General features: G+C 36.0%; 1 long non-coding RNA gene across 1 annotated transcript in view; it reads left to right on the forward strand.

The window, feature by feature from the left end:
- Positions 1-7,181: 7,181 nt before the first annotated feature.
- The window catches only part of LOC136846990 (uncharacterized), a 2,538-nt gene continuing 206 nt past the window's right edge, over positions 7,182-9,513 (forward strand). Inside the window, exons 1-3 of the long non-coding RNA XR_010855569.1 lie at positions 7,182-7,517; positions 8,654-8,841; positions 8,959-9,513. The exon at positions 8,959-9,513 is cut by the window's right edge and continues 206 nt beyond it. This is a non-coding gene — a long non-coding RNA (uncharacterized lncRNA). The remainder of the gene's footprint in view (positions 7,518-8,653; positions 8,842-8,958) is intronic.

Genomic DNA, 9,513 nt, shown 5'->3' on the forward strand with positions numbered 1-9,513 from the left:
AAATATATGAAGTAATGTTATCGGTGTATTGCTTATATGCATATCATGTCTTAATAAAATATATGTATTACGTATTGTATACTAGACAACACACACACACACACACACACACACACACACACACACATCACATATATATATATATATATATATATATATATATATATATATATATATATATATATATATATATACATATATATATATATATTCAGTTTCAGTCTTTGGTCTTATTTTTTTATCACATTTGGGCATTTTGTTGAGTAGAAGCATGGTGGATGTATTTATGGTACGGCAATGCATCTTGCCATATGTATTCTCAAGTTTCTGTTCAAGAAATCCCATGCTTCAGTTTGTAGCAGATATGAATCCAAATGGAATTAAGCAGTGCACAATAAATCGCGTTGATCCGACTGCAGGGGACTTTCATCAGCCAACCCCACCCCCACCCCAACAAAAAAAAAAACAGTCCACCAATTCCTCCGAGAAGGCTTTGAGAGGTTTTCTTCAGAATGATTCAACTTGAAAATCATACTATCCCCTCCCCTCCCCTCCTCCCCCCTCCCAGACCGAAAGAAATCACTTAATTTGACTGCAAGAGTTTTGTCCAAGGAACTCATTTATTCCAGTTTCCACGCAGTAAATCTCCCCAATTAAACTAATGAGACATTTCTCTTGAGTCATACCGGTGTATATCCCAGAGGAAGCAGTCTAAATCAGTCTCCACTGAATCAGTCCTTTAGTCAGTTAAAGGTGGCATTCTCACGATGATCACCACATTCTAGCCGGTGTACAAAAAAAAGAAAAACAAATCCCTTCTCTTTGTCACACTGACTCAGTTGGTAAGATGGGTTCTGAGGTCTACACCAGGTCTCTTATACCCTGTAACTATTTACTACTGTTACGGGACATTCATAAGGCAAGAATCATTGCTGGCATAAGGCCAGCTTAATCTAAAACTAACCAGCCTTGTCAGACTGCAGGGTCTTCCCCGGAGGAATCAATGCCACTGAGTCTCCTTCTTTGGTCAGACTGCAGGTTTGCTCCCAGTCTAATGACTCCCGCGAGTCCACGTTAGATTGCATGCAGTAGTCGTTCCTGAAATAATCCATCCACCTAACTTTCTGTGGAGGAAAAATATGCGTACGTAACTGCGATAGCCGTTGCCAAAGGGCTCAAAATCCAAGTTATGCATGGTTTACCTAGAGTATGACTTTCGGAGTCATTCAGGCAGACCGCATAACCCTCCCCTCCCCCAGTAGTCTCCCACCGCACTTGGGAACCGCTTGGCCGTAACACCCCTCATGCCAGCCACAAACAACCTTAGTCTTTATGGCACCGTTTTCCATTTGGTCTTCATGGGAAACTGAGTTTTCTTAGAAACAGAGGATTAGCATTTTCTTGGTCTTCAAACAGTAATTAAAGAGAGAGGTCGGTGTCCTGTGATCCTCAGATAGCGACAAGAAGGGCCACTAATTTAGTTTGCTCTCCCTTTCTCACTATATATATATATATATATATATATATATATATATATATATATATATATATCATATATATATATATATATATATATAAATATATATTTAAGATATATGCATATATATATATAAATATATATATATATATATATATATATATATATATATATATATATATATATATATATATATATATATATATATAAATATATATATTTAAGATATATGCTATATATATAAAATATATATATATATATATATATATATATATATATATATATATATATATAAATATATATATATAATGTCAGCACATGTGAGAATGTACATTACACAACAGGTAATAATATATGAGATATGCCCACCGTGTACATTATTATCATAACAAATTATTAGACATTTTCTGTAACTGACAGATTTTTCCTTTATTAGTTTCGAGAAAACGCAAAGAAAAATTTCGACTGATTCAAAGTTGGGATAGAAAGTTTTAAGTAAAGGGGAAAGAGAAACGTCTTTGAAAAATTAACACGTAAAATGGGATTGAAGTATATAAAATATAAGATTAAAATGAATGGACAGTTACCTCTGCTGTCTTTTTAGTATATTTTTTTTTTTCAATAAACGTAAGATTGTATACATCTCTAATCCCACTTATATATATGGATCCTTTAAGTCAAATGGTTGTCACTCATCGCACAAACAAGGTAAACAAATTACCCTAGTTCTGTAATTCTCTGGTCTAGTTATCGTGGAGTCTTAGCCCAAGTGAGTACCTTAACTTTTAGGGAGCACGAGAGTCACCTAGAACGCCTAGTTACGTGCAAAAGACACGTTTGAAGAAAAAATGCTGTCATGGATATAAACGGAAAACTGCGAGGACTGTTTAAATTCCTGATAACGGATTATTCGAGAACATAAATCATTAAATTATAATAAAGAAAAACAGTGTCAGTGATGAAATAATTCTTGCTACTGACAGCCTGTTTCGTGAACTTGTAAGGAACGACAGGAGAATATGATTGGAAAAGACAGTGGATGGAAGGAAGGGTCTATCATGTGTAGATTTCTATTGTTATATTCTAATGAGTGCTCAAATAAAACTTAATATAATACACCATATGCATCGGTAAACTTGATGCACGGCTAATATTCATTGCATCGTCATTGAGTGACAATTTATTACACACAACTGTAGACACGTAAGTTTGGCAATGAAGGGTAAAATATATATACATGGGCATAACTTTTCTGTATGTTATTTTGTATAAAAAGCCATGAACGCGTAGCAAATGGTAAAATTAAAAAGCAATTCTAAGAATGTTCTGACATAGTCTACAACCCCAGAACGCGAGGTCATTGCCACTGGACAATCCTGAATCTTGAGAGTATCAAGCAAATAATCTGAGTCCTGAGGCAGATGCACTGCAAGAATCAAGCTTCCTATCAAGCCTGCTATCATAGCGTGTGTCAGTGGGGCTGTTAGCGATTTATTGGTTTTTGGCTGTCGGTGTAATAATGATCCGCCAAGAGGGCTAAAAAAAAAACGAGAGACGAAAAGTGCCCAGACGCAGCGTCAGGTATTCAATCAGACGGGCGATTTATCGCAGCGCGATGATCAGTTGGCCAAAACGATAAACGGAATTTGAGAAAAAAGAAGGCTGAGAGGCGATTGTCCTGTCTCCTTCGCTTAAAAGCAGTAGCAAGAAATCGCTGGGTCGTAAAACATCGAGAGATTTATCGATTAGGCTTCTCATCTCTCACCCAAAAGCGTCCTCCGAATGCCCCTTAGCGGTGCAACACACTGCCATGATGAAATTTGCAGGTTTCTGATCAGGAATGCAGTGAAAAAAATTGTAGCTGAAACTGTGAAACTGAATGAAATGAACATTATTCCCTGACAAAGGATCTCCTAAAGGAAAAGACGGCTTGTTAATAATGAGAGAAAGATCTCTCTCGGCTAAAGAATATAAGAAAACTAGTAAAAAGGGACTCAAAGACAGGACACAATGACCCAAGCCTTATGAAAACACAGACCGAAGATTAGAAACAGACGTGATCTGTTCGTTAAGAACAGAGGAGAAACCGGTGTCTATAAAACCCTTCTTGAAAAGTTGGAAGTGTAGGTAAATGCACTAGACTCCCAGATGAACCTAGAGACACTAAGTCATTCTCTTTAATAAGAGGTTTCGTTTGGGCATAGCGCGTAAATTTTTGTACCATTCTGTAGCATAAGGAAAATAAATATTTTTACTTTGTCGTCAGCTGTATATTTTGATAGTGCCGTAAACCAAGCTGCTTTGTTATTTATTTATATATTGAGTTTTGCAGTCAACCAACTGTTTATAATCAGAAATAAAAGGAGAGAAAGATGCAAAGTATGGTAGATCGATAAACAGTGAGCTATACAGAAAAATGTTCTTTTGATTTGTATTTAGATAATCTGGAAGATTATCCTCATTACAGAAGCATGCAGAATTTATTAAAAATTCTATAACAGCTTTAAAATCAACATAAAGAATATTGTGGGCATATTTAAATTTCATTGGCAAAGCTCCTCCGATTATAGAATATCAAATACATTGATATTTGATAGTGAAAAGAGTGTATTAATTATTTCTTTGGTTCTAGTAGTGTACAATTTGAATTTCTTTTACTAAATTAGGACATATAAAAGAGTATTTGTTTATTCGCCTGTTTAAAAAATTTCTGAAGTAGATTTATGGTCCTTTGAAAAAGTAAATATATATTTATATATATATATATATATATATATATATATATATATATATATATATATATATATATATAGATGCAACAGAAGAATTCCGTGGAAAGCGAGTCGAATAAGGAATAGGTAGACCAGTACTTGAGGAAACATTCTTTATTGCGACTAGTTTCGAGTTTCTAACACACCCCATCATCAGGCATCTACAATAACAAATAAATACAATGAAAGAAAAAAAAACACTCATTAAAATGAAATAAAATTAAACATCAGAACTAACTACCAAGAATTAAAATTGAACAATACCGTTTAACCTATAAAAGCAAGAGTCAAGAGAGGAATACAAGGCAAATACAAAGATAGTTACAGAAGATAGACACAGAATTAAAAACAAAGCAACTCAACTGACCGTTCATTATTACAGAGTGATGGTTTTTCTTTGATGGTATATAATGTTTCAATTGTGGTTAGCTCCACATCACTAGAACGACTGGCTAATATAGAAAAAGAATCTATACTCAGAGGATGGTCATGCTGATGGCAGTGCTCACGAATGGCACTAAATGCTTGTTTGTTAAGTGGCCTGTTTGTTCTAATTGATCGGCCTAGGTGTTCAAAGGCACGGGCCCGAAACTGGCGCTTTGATTTACCAATATAAGTTGCATTACAGCAACTACATGTATACCATAGACTACAGATGACTGTAGGTCTTTGGGCACCGTGTCTTTGAACTTGAAAAACTTTTGTATTACATTTTTAGGTCTGAATATGACTCTGAGACTAACTTGAGGTAAAATTCAATAGTAATTTAGATAAACGGTTTCTCAAGGAAAACTGCTTTTACCCATGTAGGGCAAGGAAAAATAAATTGTAGCTTTGTTTACTGTCACTTTTGGGGACGTGATTCATTAGTTTTTGGAGTTGTTTGCCAATGTATGTGTCAATAAATTTAGCACCGAATCCATTATGAAAAAGAATATCTTTGATACAAGAAAATTCAAAATGTAAGCTAAAATAATTGGAACAAATCTGGAATGCCCTAGTCACTAAAGTTTTCACTAAGTTCCTCTTAAAATTAATAGGTATAAAAGATGAAAATTTGGTTGAGAGTCCGGTGAAAGTTGGTTTCTATACACCTCTGTATGAAACTCACTATCTTTGCGGCTTACGAGAACATCCAGAAAGGCCAGCTTTCCATCAGTCTCTATTTCTGACGTAAATGTGATATTTTCATGCTTCGAGTTTAAATACTCTAGAAACAAAGGAATGTGCGTGGGAGATCTGAAAATTAAAAAAGTGTCATCTACATAGCGTCTAAATAGAAGTGGTTTGAAAGATGCCGGACATTCGTTCAACCACCTAACCTCATGATATGCAAGAAAGGCATTAGCCAACGTTGGACCCAGTGGATTTCCCATGGCAACCCCATCCTTCTGCTTATAAACCTTTTCATTGAAGATGAAAAAGCAATCGGTTGCTGCTAGAGATAAAAGTTTATGAAGTTGAGGTTTTGTAAAATATAGAATTTTATCAGAATCACTGTATAAATTATTAATGCAAATTATTAATGCAAATTTTAAGAGGATTATTTTAGCTTACATTTTGAATTTTCTTGTATCAAAGATATTCTTTTTCATAATGGATTCGGTGCTAAATTTATTGACACATACATTGGCAAACAACTCCAAAAAACTAATGAATCCACGTCCCCCAAAAGTGACAGTAAACAAAGCTACAATTTATTTTTCCTTGCCCTACATGGGTAAAAGCAGTTTTTCCTTGAGAAACCGTTTATCTAAATTACTATTGGAATTTTACCTCAAGTTAGTCTCAGAGTCATATTCAGACCTAAAAATGTAATACAAAAAAGTTTTTCAAGTTCAAAGACACGGCGCCCAAAGACCTACAGTCATCTGTAGTCTATAAATACATGTAGTTGCTGTAATGCAACTTATATTGGTAAAATCAAAGCGCCAGTTTCGGGTCCGTGCCTTTGAACACCTAGGCCGATCAATTAGAACAAACAGGCCACTTAACAAACAAGCATTTAGTGCCATTCGTGAGCACTGCCACCAGCATGACCATCCTCTGAGTATAGATTCTTTTTCTATATTAGCCAGTCGTTCTAGTGATGTGGAGCTAACCACAATTGAAACATTATATACCATCAAAGAAAAAACCATCACTCTGTAATAATGAACGGTCAGTTGAGTTGCTTTGTTTTTAATTCTGTGTCTATCTTCTGTAACTATCTTTGTATTTGCCTTGTATTCCTCTCTTGACTCTTGCTTTTATAGGTTAAACGGTATTGTTCAATTTTAATTCTTGGTAGTTAGTTCTGATGTTTAATTTTATTTCATTTTAATGAGTGTTTTTTCTTTCATTGTATTTATTTGTTATTTTAGATGCCTGATGATGGGGTGTGTTAGAACCTCGAAACTAGTCGCAATAAAGAATGTTTCCTCAAGTACTGGTCTACCTATTCCTTATATATATATATATATATATATATATATATATATATATATATATATATATATATATATATATATATATATATATATATATATATATATATATATATATACACATACACACACATTATGTTAAGACTTTTAGCGAACTATGTGCTGGCCTGTGAAAAGGGTGTATCTGGTGCAGGTGGCATTTATGTTGACGTTGGTGGTTTCCGCAGTTAGATACAGCGGGTATCTGACGTGTTCATTTGTGCCTTCTGATCAGGGCCAAAATGCATGGAGACAACGTGACAGATTGATGGAAGCGTTGTGTCGTCACGCTTCCGGGGATGGGTTATTAAGTGAGTGCTTACATATGTGCTCTCTCTGATGGTATATCATGAGAAGAACCATACAATAGCTATTCACTTGGATTTGCGGCTGGTGTGATTCGCTCTTTGAACTGTGTTAAGCGGCTATTACACGGGCGAATTTTCACGCAGCGCGGGTCCGTTCGCTCAGCATTTGCTGAACAAACGCTCAGTACGTCCAGCAAAACCCGATTCGCGTATACCCATCACTGCTGGGTGAAATCGCCAGCATTTGTTTACATTCGTTCGGCGGTCGACGTTCACGTGTACGAGCTACAGAGCATCGTCAAGAACATCATCATGCCTGTGCAATGGACATTTAAGATTGAGGAGAGCCTTATTGCAAAAGTGAGATCGCGACCAATCCTGTGGAATCCAAGGGATCCGTCCTACAACAAGAAAACCCTTAAAAAGTACTTGTATGGCGAGATAGTGAGGGAACTTCAAGAAGCGTTTCCACATGTAGAAGGAATTAATGATGCAGGTATGTATATTGTTTTTATGTAGTCACTATTTAGTTTTATAGTAGTAGTAGAACACTTTAGGCCATATTTGGTTGTGTGAAGTAAGGTAATCAGCAAAATCATGGCCTAGCTAGGCCATGCAAAGCCATGGCCTAGCTGGGCTAGGCAAAGCAATGGCCTTGCTAGGCTATGCAATACTATGACCTAGCTAGGCTATTCCTTTCATAGTTCTGTGGCCGGCCAATGTTAGAGAACTGCCATTAGAGGCTAGCTTAACCATAAACACCAACCTAACCTTTGTCAGTCATGTGATATGATACCATTAGCATGTGACAATATGTAATATGGGTTATTTCGTGATAAATACTTTATTAACACTCAACTAGTGGCAAGCCTACTCATATTGCTTAATATACTGTAACAGATATAAGCTAGAATTCAGAGGACATAACGGCACTCTGGGTAGGATAGCATAATTTGAGTATCAAACAGCACCATTATCATTTTTTTGGTGTTTAATTTAGGAAAAGTTATAGTAGAAAAGTTGTTTATATTGTCCTAAAATGTAAGTATGTGAAGGTGGAACTCTTAAAGGGGCCTTGGGGCGTAGCCCCCAGCTAGAATTAACCAAGTTAGGGACAGGTTAGGTAGGTGTTTTGGGTTAGGCTAGTGCCCTATAATGTCCTAAAACACCTACCTAACCTCCTGACCTGTCACTGAATTATTGCATGGTTACTATGAGAAATTCTGAATATTGACTATTCACATCTCAAATGTTGCATGTACATAGAGGGAAATTGTCTTAAGTGTCGTTTCATTGAACAAGTATGAACATACGCTGGCCAAAGGCCCTTTGGATCCCCGTATTGAGTATTTTAGAATTTGTTTTTTGTTTTTGGATACCAGCCTTAAAAGTTGAAATTCTCACCTAACATACTTAGCCTGGCCAGGAGGCTTCACCCCCTGGATCCCCTGTTGTGCCAACTTATAAAATACCCCTTTCATTTCATTATTTCTATGATTATTATAAGTTAATCAAAATACCCCTATCATTTCATTATTTCTATGATTATTATAAGTTAATAAAAATACCCCTTTCATTTCATTATTTCTATGATTATTGTAAGTTAATCAAACTTGAATTTTTCTCTTGCAGATGCTGTAATGATGAAGTTTAGTAGCTAAAAAACATCATTTCGGAGGGAGCTGGCTAAAATCAAACGAGTAAAAAGTGGCTCAGGAGGAGACTATGTTCCAAAATGGAGGCTCTTTGATTTGATGTTGTTCCTGACTGATGTTGTCACCCCAGGGAAGAGTACATCAAACCTTGAGACTACTGTGTCTGTAAGTATTAAGAATGTATGACTGTTTCAAGTATTGTATGTTTATTTTTGCATTTCAGATTTATTATAGAAGTTGCCTTAATTTGTATATTCCTTTTTATGATTTACCTTTTTTCAGCAGGAGTCCCAGTCCTCCCACCAGCAGGAGTCTCAGACCTTCAATCAGCAGGATTCCCAGTTATCCCAATCTCTTTTGGTACAAGTTGACTCCTATCAATCAGCAGGATTCCCAGTTATCCCAATCTCTTTTGGTACAAGTTGACTCCTATCAATCAGCAGGATTCCCAGTTATCCCAATCTCTTTTGGTACAAGTTGACTCCTATCAGTCTGATGATGAAGTCATCCATCAGCCATTGCAGACATTCAATTATGACAGTAGTGTAGATGACATTGATCTGCCTACCCCATCATCTTCACACTCTGTGCCAGGAACAAGTCGATCATCATCATCATCATCACGGAATAATGAAACGTGTGGTCGAACTCCTACTCCAAAACGTAAAAGGAATATGACACCAGAACATGCACCCAGTGCAACCGAGGTAGCATTATCGTTTTTAAAAACCACTGCACAAGCACAAAGGAAAGAAGACATCCCATACGCAGCAGGGGTTTTTGTAAAAGAAGTAATCTCTGAATTTCCTCGCCATAAACATCCAAAACTTATGCTTA

This window comes from Macrobrachium rosenbergii, chromosome 16 (genome assembly GCF_040412425.1).
Source record: "Macrobrachium rosenbergii isolate ZJJX-2024 chromosome 16, ASM4041242v1, whole genome shotgun sequence".
NCBI lineage: Eukaryota > Metazoa > Arthropoda > Malacostraca > Decapoda > Palaemonidae > Macrobrachium > Macrobrachium rosenbergii.